The following is a 15,025-nucleotide window of genomic DNA, read 5'->3' as shown; positions in this document are numbered from 1 at the left end:
AACTACTAACCCCACATATGGTCTGGTTAGTCTTTTTTAAAAAGGAAGTGAACCAATTACTTACTCACACTTAATTAATTAGCAGTTCCAGAAGTAGATTCTTAAGCCAGAACTCTTTTTTTTTTCCTCACTCAAGTACACTGATATTGATCACTTCTAGTACTAGAGTTCCTTTTCTCAGGGAAGATGAAAATCTTTGTTTAAAATATTTTTTAAAGTCTTACAGTCACATACCAAAATACAGTCCATAGACACACTCTTCCTAAACAAGAAACTTCATTTAACTTACCAAAACAAATGACTTCGGGCACTGCTACAAAACAAAGAAACTATGAACAAGTGAAACCAAATTGAGTCTTCACATAAGTGTAGCCTCACTCTACATGTTAATAGATAACCTTTGAACTCTGAAACCTTGAAAGCTGTAAACACAATAGCACTGATAGTTAAAAATCCTAGTGTCAAAATTGAGCAAAATAAAAGTCCAAACTTTTCAGTAGGAATAGGGAAACAATCAAATGTTTTGACAAATAATCGTTTCACTAAGAACAATGAGGCTCCTGGCCCTCAGACCTTGTTGCTACTGAATTATTTTCTGAGCAAAAAATGGTACTTTTCCCTATGCCCTCACAAAACTACCACTTTGTGAGCATAATAGCATCATATGGTTTGTTAGTTACTGTTTCTCTCTCCTCCCCCCCCCCACCCCGGCCCGGCAAAAAATAAAAAATAGAACAACAAAAAAAAAACCATATTACCTTGTAGATTTTCAAATTGAAAGTAATTTTATTAACTGATCTATCCGCTAAGCGTTTTATAGGCGATCTTACGTTTGAGCAAAGAATTACAAAGAACCTTATTCCTGGAGACGTGCCAACAAAACTGGGAAGTCGTTGAAAAATTCTGCCAATGGCTGAGTGCTGGGTTGCAAACACATACTGTTTTTTTAAATGGACATAGAGTGATCTGAATGCGCTGTAAGGGCGTCTGTGGGACACATTCCGGCCCCTTAGAAGGTGGAGACTCACACTTAAGATTTACTTGGAAAGCGTGTATAGTTAAAACAATTAAGAATGAAAACTCCAAAAGCAACAGGAGGACGCCAGGAACATTTCGGTTTTGTAGTAAAGCCAGGAACTCATTATTATCGTATGAAATGAAAATCGAAAATCGAACGTTGGTCTCCATATACTTAGCTCCGCCCACGCATAATCCTGTTTCGCCCCCCCCCCCCCCCGCCCCCCCCCCACCCCAGCTAGACTATCTCTAAAGGAGTCAGGTGCTGCAGAGACGCAGGCGACACAAACAATGGAACCAGAAATGTCCCTTCAAATGTGAGCTGATGCTCGGCACACGTTATTCAGGGAGAGAGCGAAAGACCCCACTTCACCTCTTTTTAATGCGACGCACATCACCTACACCTCATTTTTCACAATTATCCAAACAGACCAGCCCTCCTTAAGATCTATTTCCCAGTGTATGCTTATAAAATCGCACCATTATCTCTGATCTAATCCCAGTGATAGGAGCCCTCTGGCTTTAGTTAACTTCTGATTTTCTCTCCAGCTCCTGCCTGCCACCGCATTCTCAGATCTAACAACAAAAAACCCTTCTAATTTGCTATATTTAACATTCATTGGAATCATCTTTTGAGAGTTAGCCTTCATTAGCAGAGGAGGATGCCGTTATGATCTTCTTATTTTCGCAAGTATTTATTTTACTGTGGAACTATTATAGAGAAACGATTTGGAAACTGTATGTAAATCCCTGGAGCTGAAACGGAGCCAACACAGACTTAAAAGAATTCAGTGTTCAGAGCAGGAAAACCTGAAAAACTGCAGTGAGGAGTTAGCAGGAAAAGAAAATGAAAAAGTTAGGCAAACCTGCCAGCTCTGCAAACTACAAGGGACATTTGAGAAGGAAATGAAGAAGGGCAGCTCTTTTAACAGGACAGAATGCACTAAATGAAGTAGGGATCACCAGCGACTCCAGGGAACACCAAACTTCTCTCTTTCCTGTTAAGTTTATTCATCCCATTCAAGTCATCTCACAATTTTAAACGCCCTACAAAACATCATAATAATACATGATAAAAATAAGCAGCAGAAATTACCTTGCAGAAGTGGAGGCAGGGTCTGGAACCAGGAGGCTTTCTCTCCCTGAGTTGGCCGGTCCACCTGACTCGGAACAATACTGGAAGAGATGTGATTGCTGGTTTTTATAAGCAAACCAAAAAAGGGAGGGGCCAAGAATAAGGCTCAGTATAAATAGAGGTTTAGATGCAATCCCAGCTTGACTAACCAATCATGGCTGTGTCTGTCCCATTGGCAAGTTTGGTGAGTACCCTGCCCCACTTTACAAACACAACTTCTATGCATCTTCTCCAATATCCTGGATGGTTTTCCAAGGCTGACTCCACTCAAACTGTCACTGTAAACTTTCTTTAAAAAGTACACGGGTCACAAATAAAACAAACTAGAGAATATTAACAAAAAAGAAACTCAGATATAGAGAACAAACTAGTGGTTACCAGTAGGCAAAGGGAAGAGGGGGAGGGGCAAGATAGGGGGAGGGGATTAAGAGATACAAACTACTATGTATAAAATAAATAAGCTACAAAGATATATTGTAAACACAGGGAATAGAGCCAGTATTTTATAGTAACTGTAAATGGACCTTTAAATTTTTTGAATCACTATGTTGTACACCTGAAACTTACATAACACTGTACATCAACTATACCTCAATTAAAAATATATATATATATAAAGTACTAGGGATGCAATATGCAACATGATTAGTATAATCAACACCACTGTATGTTATATATGAAAGCTGAGAGTAAATCCTGAGTACTCATCACAAGGAGAAAAAGTTGTTCTTTTTTTGTGTGTGTCTATATGAAATGATGGATGTTCACTAAACTTACTATGGTCATCATTTCGTGATTGTGAAAAGTCAATCATTATGCCGTACGCCCTAACCTTATGCAATGGCATATGTTGAATATATCGCAATAAAACTAGAAGAAAAATAAATTACATGGGTCATGTAACTTTTGGAGCACCTCTTTAAAGCTTTTGTACTCATCTAATATTCCAAATGGGGAGCTGTGGGGTGAGCGGGAGGTGACAGAAGAGGAAAGTAACTAACATCTATTGAAATGCAATTTTCATCATCATCTCAATAAATGTAACCATCTTCCAGCCACCCACGTAAGCCAAAACCTGGAAGTCAAACTATGATATTTCATCTCCAGCCCCACCTCCCGTATCTCTCTCTCACACACACACACACACACACCTTTAATCCATCAGCAGGGCCTATAATTTCTATCTTAATATATCTCAAATCTCTAACACAAGGCTACTGCACAGGACCACGATCTCTCACTCCTCCAAATATACCAAGGTGTCTCCAAGTTTCTTCCTTTCTAGGTTTGCCTTAGTTATGTTCTTCACCCATAGCCCAAGAGATCTTTTACAGTGTAAATCAGATCGTGTCACCACCCTGCTTAATGGCTTCCTATTGCCTCAGGAAAAAGAACAAACTCCAGAGCCTGCCTGCCAACCCTGTAGATCTGGCCCCTGCCTAAGTCTCCAGCCTCAAGTCTTGGCAAGCCCTCTGCTTAGAGCTCTAAGCTCCAGCCACAAGGCCTTCTCTCTGACCCAGAGGCTCCAGCCCTGTGTTTCCCTTTGCCTAGTTCTATCTCTCCAGTCTTTCAGGAAATCAGCTTCTATTCCCCCGGAGAGGTTTAAACTCTGGGCTCTCTGGGGGGAGGCCCTCTGACAAGGTGTTGGAAGGTCTTCTCTCCAATAATCCAATCTTGGGCTCAAACATTCCTGCTCCAACCTCTTGACAGCTGCATTAATCCTAGAATACTATTTAATCTTCATGGGTTTCAATTCCTGATCCATAAAATGTGTGATAAAGAAGAAAAAGAAGAAGAAGATGGGGGCTTCCCTGGTGGAGCAGTGGTTGAAAATCTGCCTGCCGATGCAGAGGACACGGGTTCGAGCCTTGGTCTGGGAAGATCCCACATGCCGCGGAGCAACTAGGCCCGTGAGCAACAACTACTGAGCCTGCGCGTCTGGAGCCTGTGCTCTGCAACAAGAGAGGCCACGACAGTGAGAGGCCCGCGCACCACGATGAAAAGTGGCCCCCGCTTGCCGCAACTAGAGAAAGCCTGCGCACAGAAATGAAGACCCAACGCACAGAAACGAAGACCCAACACAGCCAAAAATAAATTTAAAAGAAGAAGAAGATGGAGGAGGCGGGTAAGGGTGAGGTAAATTTTTTTTTTTAATTTTTAAAATTATAGTTGATTTAGGGACTTCCCTGGCGGTCCAGTGGTTATGACTCAGCACTTTCACTAAGGTGGCCTGGGTTCAATCCCTGGTCAGGGAACTATGATCCTGCAAGCCTCTTGGTGTGGCCCCCCCCAAAAAAAGTATAGTTGATTTACAGTATTATAATATATTAGTTTCAGGTATATGACATAATGATTCAAAATTTTTGTAGATTATACTCTATTTAAGGTTATTATAGGGACTTCCCTGGTGGTCCAGTGGTTAAGACTCTGTGCTTCCAATGCAGTGGGCACGGGTTCCATCCCTGGTCAGGGAACTAAGATCCCATGCCATGTGGCGTGGCCAAAAAATTTTTTTTAATTTTTAAATTTAAAAAAAAATTTATTATATTGTTGGCTATATTCCCTGTGCTGTATAATATCAATATATTCTAGTAGAAGAAAGTAGATCTTAAAAAAGTTCTCATCACAAGGAAAAAAAATATTTGTAACTATGTGAAATGATTCATGTTAACTAAATGTATTGTGGTCACCATTTCAAAATGTATACATATACCAAATTACTCCATTGTATACCTTAAACTTATACAGTGCTATATGTAAATCATATCTCAATAAAACTGGAAGAACTATATAATAATATAATTATATTATTTATATAAATAGTATTTCTGTTTTCATAAGACTCTTGGGAAAATTGAGGCACACTGTGTAAAGCTTGTTAAGCCCAGAGTTTTGCAGGCCTGGCACTGTTCTAGGCACTGGAGCTAGAGCTTACAGGAAGCAAAGCAAACGCAGTTCTTTCCGTTTTGGAGCTTACCTTCTAGAGGGAGGCAGACAACACACAGGCTCAGCGGAGAGGGGAAGGTGCCTGCTGTTTTTTGGACTGGGGCTCCCTGAGGAGCAGAGACCTCCAGGAAGTCCGGTGGCAAAGCATACTAAGGCAGGAAGCAGAAGGTGAGAAGGCTAAGGGCAGAAGACAGGCTGACCTGGGGAAAGCACTGCAAGGAGGCCAGTGCATCGGGGGCCAGCGGGTGAGGACAGGGGAGCAAGGAAATAATAAGGCAGGACCTTGTAAAGACAGAGGGAAGGACTGGGTTTTTTTGTTTGTTTTTTTTGGCCGCATCACAAGGCATGTGGTGTCTCAGTTCCCAGACCAGGGATAGAATCCATGCCCCCTGCAGTGGAAGCGCAGCGTCTTAACCACTGGACCGCCAGGGAAGTCCCAAGGACTGGTTTTTGACCCTGGTAGCAGTAGGATATCAAAGATGGTCAGGGACTTCCCTGGTGGCGCAGTGGTTAAGAATCTGCCTGCCAATGCAGGGCACCCGGGTTCGAGCCCTGGTCCAGGAGGATCCCACATGCCATGGAGCAACTAAGCCCATGTGTCACAACTACTGAGCCTGCAGTCTAGAGACACAACTACTGAGCCCGCGTGCCACACTAAAGCCCACGCGACTAGAGCCCGTGCTCTGCAACAAAGAGAAGCCACTGCAATGAGAAGCCCGCGCACCACAGCGAAGAGTAGCCCCCGCTCGCCGCAACTAGAGAAAGCCCGTGTGCACAGCAACAAAGACCCAACACAGCCAAAAATAAATAAATTAATTAATTAATTTTAAAAAAAAAAAAAAGATGGTCAATTCTCTGCTCTCATTTTATTTGCTGTATCTGCAGCCCTCGATAGAGTCAACCCTGTCCTCTTCCTTGAAACACGTTTCCCCTGATTTGGGACGCCGCGCTTTCCTGATTTCCACCAGTCCTCACTGGCTGCTCCTTCATCCCCTCTGCTGGTTCTTTTCCCCGGACTTCCAGGCTCTGAAGTGCCCCAGGGCCCAGTGCTGGAGCCTAGTCTTTTTCCTACTCATTCCCTAAGTATTTCATCCAGTCCAATGGCTCAAAATACCATCTATCTATAAGGCTCCTAAATTTATATATTTCCCACCCAGACCTCTCCCCTCAAATCCCAAAATATATTTCCAGCTGTCTACTCCAGCTCCATTTAGATGTCCAGAAATTATTTCTAGATTTCAACCTCAGACCTTCTCCCACAGTCCTCCACCACTAATGAATACGTAAGATCATAGAATTGCATAAGACTCTCCAGGAAGGGAATGTAGATGGAGAAGAAAGCGTGGGTAGAGAGCTGGGTCAGCCACCGACATTGGATCATGCATCCCTGCCAGGTACCCCCCGAGCTCAAACCAATGCAATTATACTCATCACACATTATAGTAATTATTTCTGCCTGTCCTCCTCCCACTAGAGTCTAAACTCCATAGAAATACATGATACTGTGATTTGTTCTCTGCCGTATCTCCAAGTCTTAGTATGATGCCTATCTATAGCAGGGATCAACAAATGTGTTCAAGACAAATGAATATAGAAATAATACTAATGCATAGAACTCAGCCGCAGTGAGATCCAGCCAAAAGGGACCTGAAGTTTGGGTGTTCAGGCCAGTCACTGGGGTCTTGGCTCAGTTTTCTCATCTGTAAAATGGGGCTTCTAACCTCTGTTCGACCTGCCTCATTGGATAGTGGGGTTGCCCCCGTCATACCACGGGGAAGCTCTGTGCTGTATAACAGCAAAGGGTTGTTTTTACCATGACTCTTGTCTTCAGTGTCAACTCGGCAGGGGGCTCCACTTGTGTCTGGATTCATCTTTGGGTACACCTGGAACTCAGATCCCCTGATGACCTTTACATCAGACCTGAAACCCAAGAGGTCCCGCACTTTGCTAAAAGTGCATTCAGGGTCTTTCAACTCACTTTTCTCTCCCTTTTGGATGAGATAACTGGTGTAGTGAATGGTTTATATAGTTGGTTGATTAGGAATTTTATTTTCTTTCATTTTTTGGTCTGAATCAGACTGTTAACTCCATCAAGAGTGGGGACTTGTCCAAACTCACACCCAGCAGAGCCTCCTGCATTTCTCTGCCTTGGGATGGGTTGGGTGGACTAAACCACTGACAGTTCAAAAAACTTCTATGCCAGAAACAGGGCCAGCTTGCCGAGAGGCTTAGCTGATAAGCTCTAACGTTGACTGAGTTCATGTGTGCTTTTCATTTGGTAACTCATTTAATCCACCTAACGACCCTGCGAGGCAGGGCCTATATTTTTCCATTTTTATAGACAAAGAACGTGAGCACAAAGAGATTAAGTAGCTGGCAATAAGCAGCAGAGCCAGAAGTCTAAATCCAGCACTTGCCTCTAGGGCCTCTGTCCTTACCTACAGATACACGACCTTCCTCATACCCGGGTCCCCTGCCTAGGTCTCCACCTCAGCTCCTCTCCCACCCTTTCCCCCTCCCTCACTGTCTTTCATCACAATGGCCTCCTTTCCTGTGCAGACACCGGCCAAGCCTCACCCCAACACCTCATGGTGTATCCCCAGGACCTTGAACCATGTCTGGCACATAATAGCTGCTCATTAAAATACCAGATGCAAAATGAGGGTGAATGCTGTGCGCCAGGTGCCTGCCATCTACTATCACATTACATTCTCCTAGTAATGGGCCCAGCATTTTTCCCACATACCAGGGATACAGCTGTGAGGAAAGTGGACTCTGAGCTTGCAGAGCTGCCAATCCAGCAGAGATGCAGACGATCACATCTCTGTCACACTGAGCTCTTCACAATCTGCACTGATCTTTTCAAAAGTCAAATCTGATCACATCAGGGCCCTGCCCCAAACTCCCAACGTGTCTTAAAATAAAGACAAAATTTCTGGCAGGATCTGGTGGGCCCTGTGAAGACTTTGGACTTTATTCCAAAAGCGCTGGGATGCCAACGGGAACAAAAATAGTAGTAAAACCGAAAGAACCATTGAATTTCAAGTGTTTCTTCCTTGAGAGATTATCTCCTGAAGGATCTCATCCTGGTTAAACAAAGAAGCCATAGCAAACATGAAGAAGTTACAGTCCTCTTGCTTCAAGCCCCCATTTTCCTCTCCTTCTGCCAAGGGTAGGATCACAGAATCACAGCAGTCACTGATCGCCGTGCCTGGCACCAGCTGTAATCTGATCAATCGTCACCCCTTGAGTTATTACTGCCTTTCCTTAAAAAAGAGGAAACTGAGGCTTAGAAGAGTTAAGTAGGCTGACTGAGGTCACACAGCTAACAGTTTGATTCCCTATCTTACAGACTAAAGCCAATGGGCCATTTGAACCCAACGTCAAACCTCAACTCTGTCACCTCTAAAAATCAACACTGGGGCTTCCCTGGTGGCGCAGGGGTTAAGAATCCGCCTGCCAATGCAGGGGACACGGTTCGAGCTCTGGTCCGGGAAGATCCCACATGCCGCGGAGCAACTAAGCCCGCGAGCCACAACTACTGAGCCTGTGCACCTAGAGCCCGTGCTCTGCAACAAAAGAAGCCACCGCAGTGAGAAGCCCGCGCACCGCAACAAAGAGTAGACCCTGCCCACCGCCACTAGAGAAAGCCCCCGCGCAGCAACGAAGACCCAATGCAGCCAAAAATAAATTAAATAAATAAATAAAAATCAGCACTGATACACATTGCCTGACACCCTATTTCCTGAATATTCACCAGTCAGCCGTGTGTGGCTCCGGGGCAAAGTTGAAACCTTCTCACCCAATGTGCCTCCCCTCCCCCACATTCTGGACCAGCCATATTTTACTCCATTGCCCTGGGGCTAGTCCCCTCCCATCTCAGTCACTCCCTGGCGTTCCCGGTGTCCCTGTGAACTCGGCCTGTCTTCCCCAACAGTCTGCAAATCTCCTTTGAAGGTAGGGGAGAAAGGTCATGCAAAGTATATCCCAACAGCAATTAGCAGAGTGCTTTTCACAGAGCTGGGAAGCAATATAGGTTTGTAAGATGAAAATATCCTAGACTAGGTCTCAAACATCCATGCCTTCCTTCACATTGCCTGTCAGAGCTCAGCAGCTAGCAAATCTTACAGATGCTATCCTCTCAAAATCTCTCAATACACCCTTTCCTTCTTATTTCCACAGGCCTTGTTTCTTGTTTCATTCTGATCTGTGTAGTAATCTCTTAACCGGTCCTCCTGTACCTGTCTTCTTCCTAACCCAGAATACTTTTCCCCGAACCCCACAAATAACCATCCTGCCACTGTCCCGTGCAAAAATCTCTAATTTTACCAAAAGAAGCCATACCTCCCTCTCTTAGGATGCAAAACTACGGCCACAGCCAAGCTTTCAGCCAGATTCATTCCACAAATATTTATTTGGGAGCACTCCTCTGTCCCAGGCACTTGGCTAGATAGTAACTAAAGAATGAGATACAAAACAAATTGGATTCCTACCTTCATGGAGCTTACATTTTAATAGGAGAAATAGACATTTAACAAATTAAAACATAAATAAACAGAAAAGCATATAATTACAGTACCTACCCTGGAGAAATAATCACTCGGGTACTTAAAGAAGCATACACAAGGATGTTCATTGCAGCATTTTAAAACAGTGAAAAATTAGAAACAACCTATGTGTTCACAAAAAGGAAAACGGCCACATAAACTACAGTATATCCGAACTGAAGAATATAGACAGCAGTTGGAAAGAATGAAGTTGTGTGGCTAGATCACCAAGACATTGTGGTGTAAGAAAACAAGGCTGCAAAAACGTATGCCATTTTTGTTTAAAAAGACATACACAGGGGCTTCCCTGGTGGCGCAGTGGTTGAGAGTCCGCCTGCCGATGCAGGGGACACGGGTTCGTGCCCCGGTCCGGGAAGATCCCACATGCCGCGGAGCAGCTGGGCCCGTGAGCCATGGCCACTAAGCCTGCGCGTCCGGAGGCTGTGCTCCGCAACGGGAGAGGCCACAACAGTGAGAGGCCCGCGTACGGCAAAAAAAAAAAAAAGACACGCACAATAATATATCTTCCAAAGTAAATACATGTATATGTATATAATATTTATGTGTGTATTATATAAATATGCTTACATATACAGTATACATGTACACCTATATTTACATTAATATGCACATACATGTTTATGTATACATATGTATATATGTATGTGTATATTAATGTAAATAAATATATTTCCAAAGGAAATACATGTATATAATATTTATGTGTGTGTATTATATATAAATATATTTACATATACATATATACATATACCTGTACACCTATATTTACATTAATATACATATACATGTTTATGTATACGTATGTATATATGTATGCGTATATTAATGTAAATATATATGTGCACACACATCATACGAAACATATATATGCTGATCATTTCTCAATATATACAAATACTGAATCATTATACTGTACCACCTGAAACAAATATAATGTTATATGTCAGTTATAGCTCAATAAATAAATAAGAAATATATATATGGAAATACACAAATAAAAGCTGGTTAATTCTCAAGTGTGGGCAAGGATCCAGGACAGTTTGGTGATAGCTAAATATTTTAATTTCTTTACATGTAAAGCATACTCATATGCCTACTAAAAAGAAATTCCAAACTGTGTTGAATACACTGGGAAATAAAAAAAAAAAACAGGGAATAAAATGTTTAGTATCTCCATCTACTGCCTTCTGATAAACATTTGATAAACCATTCTCTGCTTACCTGTCTCCTTGCTCTGCGACGGCTTCCTGTCCCACTGTCACTTTGAATCTCTCCAAATACATGTGCCATGTATGTGCAAAAGTCAATCTGTAGCCATCCTGCCCACTCCCCAAGGACCACTCCAAATGCCACCACCCTCTCTTTGTTCAGTCACTGTTTGTTCACCCCTGCTTTGTGACATCTGCTGGATTATGCTTAGCCCACCTGAATGAATCACACGCTCCTTGAAGGGAAGGCCAGTTTCCCCACGTCACAGTTGCTGGCACACAGGAAGTGTCTCAATATTTAGCTGTTCTATTTAATTAAATAAATACGCTCCCTGAATTCTTTCATTCACTCATGCATTTACTCTCTTACTCAACATTTATTAAGCACCTACTGTGTACCACGCACTGTTCTAGGTGCTGGGAATGCCGCAGGAAAGCAAACCGATCAAAACGCCTATCCTCACAAAGTGAACATTTAATATTCTAGTGTGTTAAGTACTATGGAGAAAAATAAGGGGAGCGAAGGGGTCAGGAAATGGAACGGGTAGGTGTGGGAGGCGGGGAGATATTAAATAAGCTAGTCCAGGCCGTCCCTGGCAGACCAGTGGTTAAGACCGCACTTCCTCTGCAGGGGCTGAGGGTTCGATACCTGGTCAGGGAAGTTCCGCATGCCAAGAAGTGGCCAAAAAAAAAAAGTCTACTGCAGGTTGACTTCATAGGTGGAGACGTCTGAGTAAAGATCTGAATAGGGCTGCAGTGGGAGCCATGTGGGGTTCTGGGGAAAGAGGCTAAAAGGTTGGCCTGCAAAGACCTTGAAGTGTGTATCCAGTGACTCAAGGAAGTACCAGGCAGCTAGCATGGTGGCCGAGTGGCTGGAGTGAAGTAAGAAGAGACAACTCAGAAAACGAGAATGGAGGGGATGCATATAAATTGCCTGGGGCCTTTGGGACTTTGTAAAGATAGGATTTTATCTGAATGAGCCTGAGGGCCACTGAGTGGTTTGAGCAGAGGAATGATGACCTGGCTGGGGTATTAAGAGGCTTATTAAACAGATGATAAAATTAAGAGCACTTCTAAAGTAGTAAAGCAGACAGTCTCCTTTGCTGAAATCACTCAGATATGTAAGTGTGTTCATATTTTCAGGCTACTTTTACAATAACAACAACAATAACGAGGACAATAGCAATAGAAAAGAAGGATAAGAAGAAGGGAGAAATAAAATAATTTATTGAGCCCCTGCTATGTGCCAGAGTCTTGACTCCACATCTAATGTATCCAATCAAGCTGTTACTTAGTTCTCCTGATAACCTATCTATATTTATGTAAATATATAGAAATGTAAATGTATATATAAATTAAGTATATTTAAATTCATTTGCCAGATGAGGAAACTATAGCCATCAGAGGTTAACTTGCTTTCTGACTTACTAACTTCTCTGACTTCCTTGAGGTGCTACAACAAAAATAAAGTGGGGCTTCCCTGGTGGCGAAGTGGTTGAGAGTCCGCCTGCCAATGCAGGGGACACGGGTTCGTGCCCTGGTCCGGGAAGATCCCACATGCCGCGGAGCGGCTGGGCCCGTGAACCGTGGCCGCTGAGCCTGCGCGTCTGGAGCCTGTGCTCCGCAACACGAGAGGCCACAACAGCGAGAGGCCCGCGTACCACAAAAAATAAAAAATAAAAAAAAATAAAGTGAAATTCTCGCCCCGTCTAATTCCAAACCCCATGCTGCCACATGCCATTCTTTTTCACCCTAAGTTGTTTACCTTGGCCTTAGGAGACTAGAGGGTAATAATAGGGATCATTGATTAAGTATTTATTATAGGCCAAGCACATTGTATGCACCATTACTGGATACCCAGGCAGAGTCAGTACCCTCTTCGCCCAGATTAGAAACCTGCAACTCCGAGCAGTCATATGGATAGCGGTTAAAGGGCTGAGCTCATAAAACTGGGTTCAAACCAAGACTCTGGACTACCCAGCTGTGCCGCCTTTGCCACCTCACTTAAGCTCTCTTTGCCTCTGTTCTCCCCATTTTACAGATAGAGGTAAGAATACTCACTGACAAGTGTATTTAAGAGGAATAAATAAATCCTCACCTGTAAAATGTTTTGCAGAGAATTTGGCACATGGTAAACATTTAATTAAGACACACTATTATTATGAAGATTATTGACCACGGTCACAGAAGCTCACCCACTGCAGGACCCTGCCAGGGTACTTATTCATGGGTTGGAGAAGAGAAGTGTGTTTATAGAGGTGAGGGATTTGTCCTCTCCAGAACTGAGTCACTTTCAATCATCTGAGCGCCCACCCAATGTAGACTAAGTACGTGGAATTCCCTGGAAAAAAAGATACATACCTCAATCTGGGTGATCCTCCAGGAAGTTCGGAGACAACCCACCTTTCAGTGTTCCTTGGGCATCTTCTCCAAACTGAAGGTCAGGCAAGGCCTGAGCGACCCCTGAAGGAGGAGGTCAGAGGTGAGTGGCAGCAGGAAAGGATGTGGAACAGAAGAATCTCCTGACTTTAGGTGTGCCCTCTCAAGCCACGCCCTCCAATAGGATATTGGGATTTGGGAGAAGTGCTGGAGAGGAGATTAAGGTCTGAACCATACCCTTGACAGGCACAGAGTGACCAAAAAAATCCCTGGGTCTAGACTAAAGATCAGACAGTTGCCCTAAATTTCTGGAGCATAGTTAATCCCAAACCAGCTACTTCACCACTTCACTTGCAGCAGCTCCCAACACTAACACAGCAAGTTTTCCCAGAAACCGGAACTGAATAAAATACAGTCTCCAGAGGCTTCCTGGATCCAAATCCTGACTCCACTGCTCAGCTGCTGGGGGACCTCAGCCCGATGATTTAGCCTCTCTACCTCACCTGTAAAATGGGAATAATAGTCCCCAATGCATCAGGCGCCTTTAAGGGTTAAATGGGCTGATGGTGATGAGACCTTAAAAACCTTAAAACTGACTCAGTAAATGTCAGCCAAAACGACATTAGCCATCCGTCTCCCTGTCCTAAATCAGCCCTTCTACTTAACTAATCTCCTTGGCCTCTTTGACAACTTTTTTTCAAACGTCGTTAGCACATTTTGTTGACATATTTTTACAAATACCAAGCCTGCATGTCCTCTTAAAAATATTTTAAGAGATTATGTTTTGTTCCCACTTGCTTTGAGGAACAGCTTCAGCGCCGTTGAGTGGGATGAAAACAGTATAAAAGTAAATGAGGATAATAGGACCATCTTTCCTGAACTTTAAAAAAAAGAAAAAGAAAAAGAAAAGAAAAAGCAAAGAATTAAAGATTCAGATCCTGGGCTTTTAAAGACCATCTTGCTAAGTATTTTCTTACCAAGTTCCTTCTTTTTTTTTTTTCCTCACCCATAAACACAACAGTAACGAGATAGTTTTTCTTTCTCTCTACTTTCAAGAAAAAAAAAAAACCAAAAACTCTGTCACATAAATTTCTCCAAACAGATACAATTGAATTTGCTATAATGATTTGTAACTATGTCCTTTAAAGAAGTCTATGAACAGAAATAAACAGTTTCTGAAGCAGTTGTATCTGAAGTCAAGGAATTAGAACAACAACGTGTCCCCAAGGAAACAAAATAGAATTTGGACTCCAAGCTAAAATGGCTCTGCCTTAATCCTCTGTTACCCGGTACCATGGGGCTGCGTTTACAGGAAACGCCTGCCACCAGAAGTTTTCTGCTAGTTTTCAACCCGCTTTCAATCGTATTTTTGCATCATCAACTCAGCCATATGGAAACAAATAAAACACTCAGCTTAAAAAAAAAAAATCGTAGAGGGAAGAGATTGCTGACCTGTTCATTTCTACCTTCTCCAGGATGGGTAGAGAGGCAAGAAGAAATGCAGGCTCCCCTCCCCCTCCACGACTGGGCTTCCCGGCTGGGTGGAAACTATCTCATTACCACATTTTCAACAAGCAGACCGGTTTCCTTGTTTAATCAAAGTTAGTCTGTGGTTGTTTGGCAGTCTGCGCTTGCCAGGTTTTTATGGCTATAGAAAATGTGTATTTATTTATTTTGAGATGGCTATGACCATATGACACATGAGCTAGCCTTAGCCAATGATTTATAAGAGCTCTGAAAAGCACTGCCTTTAAACATTTTAATAGAGGTTC

At 43.0% G+C, this 15,025-nt stretch overlaps 1 protein-coding gene across 4 annotated transcripts in view; it reads right to left on the bottom strand.

Annotated features, from left to right (window-relative positions):
* The window catches only part of ZNF217 (zinc finger protein 217), a 43,223-nt gene extending 28,504 nt beyond the window's left edge, over nucleotides 1-14,719 (bottom strand). For 3 of the 4 annotated variants that reach the window (XM_029221043.1, XM_029221044.1, XM_029221050.1), the window contains exon 1: nucleotides 2,114-2,292. The gene's annotated coding sequence lies outside the window, so the exon portion shown is untranslated. Of the gene's footprint in view, nucleotides 1-2,113; nucleotides 2,293-13,235; nucleotides 13,338-14,705 lie in introns of those variants that run through there. The other variant, XM_029221047.1, reaches the window with a different exon arrangement.
* Between the last annotated feature and the right edge of the window lie 306 nt (nucleotides 14,720-15,025).

The sequence above is a fragment of the Monodon monoceros genome, unplaced genomic scaffold, assembly GCF_005190385.1.
Source record: "Monodon monoceros isolate NGI ecotype Baffin Bay Population unplaced genomic scaffold, NGI_Narwhal_1 Super_Scaffold_13, whole genome shotgun sequence".
Lineage (NCBI taxonomy): Eukaryota > Metazoa > Chordata > Mammalia > Artiodactyla > Monodontidae > Monodon > Monodon monoceros.
This window is presented reverse-complemented; position numbering and strand designations above follow the sequence as displayed.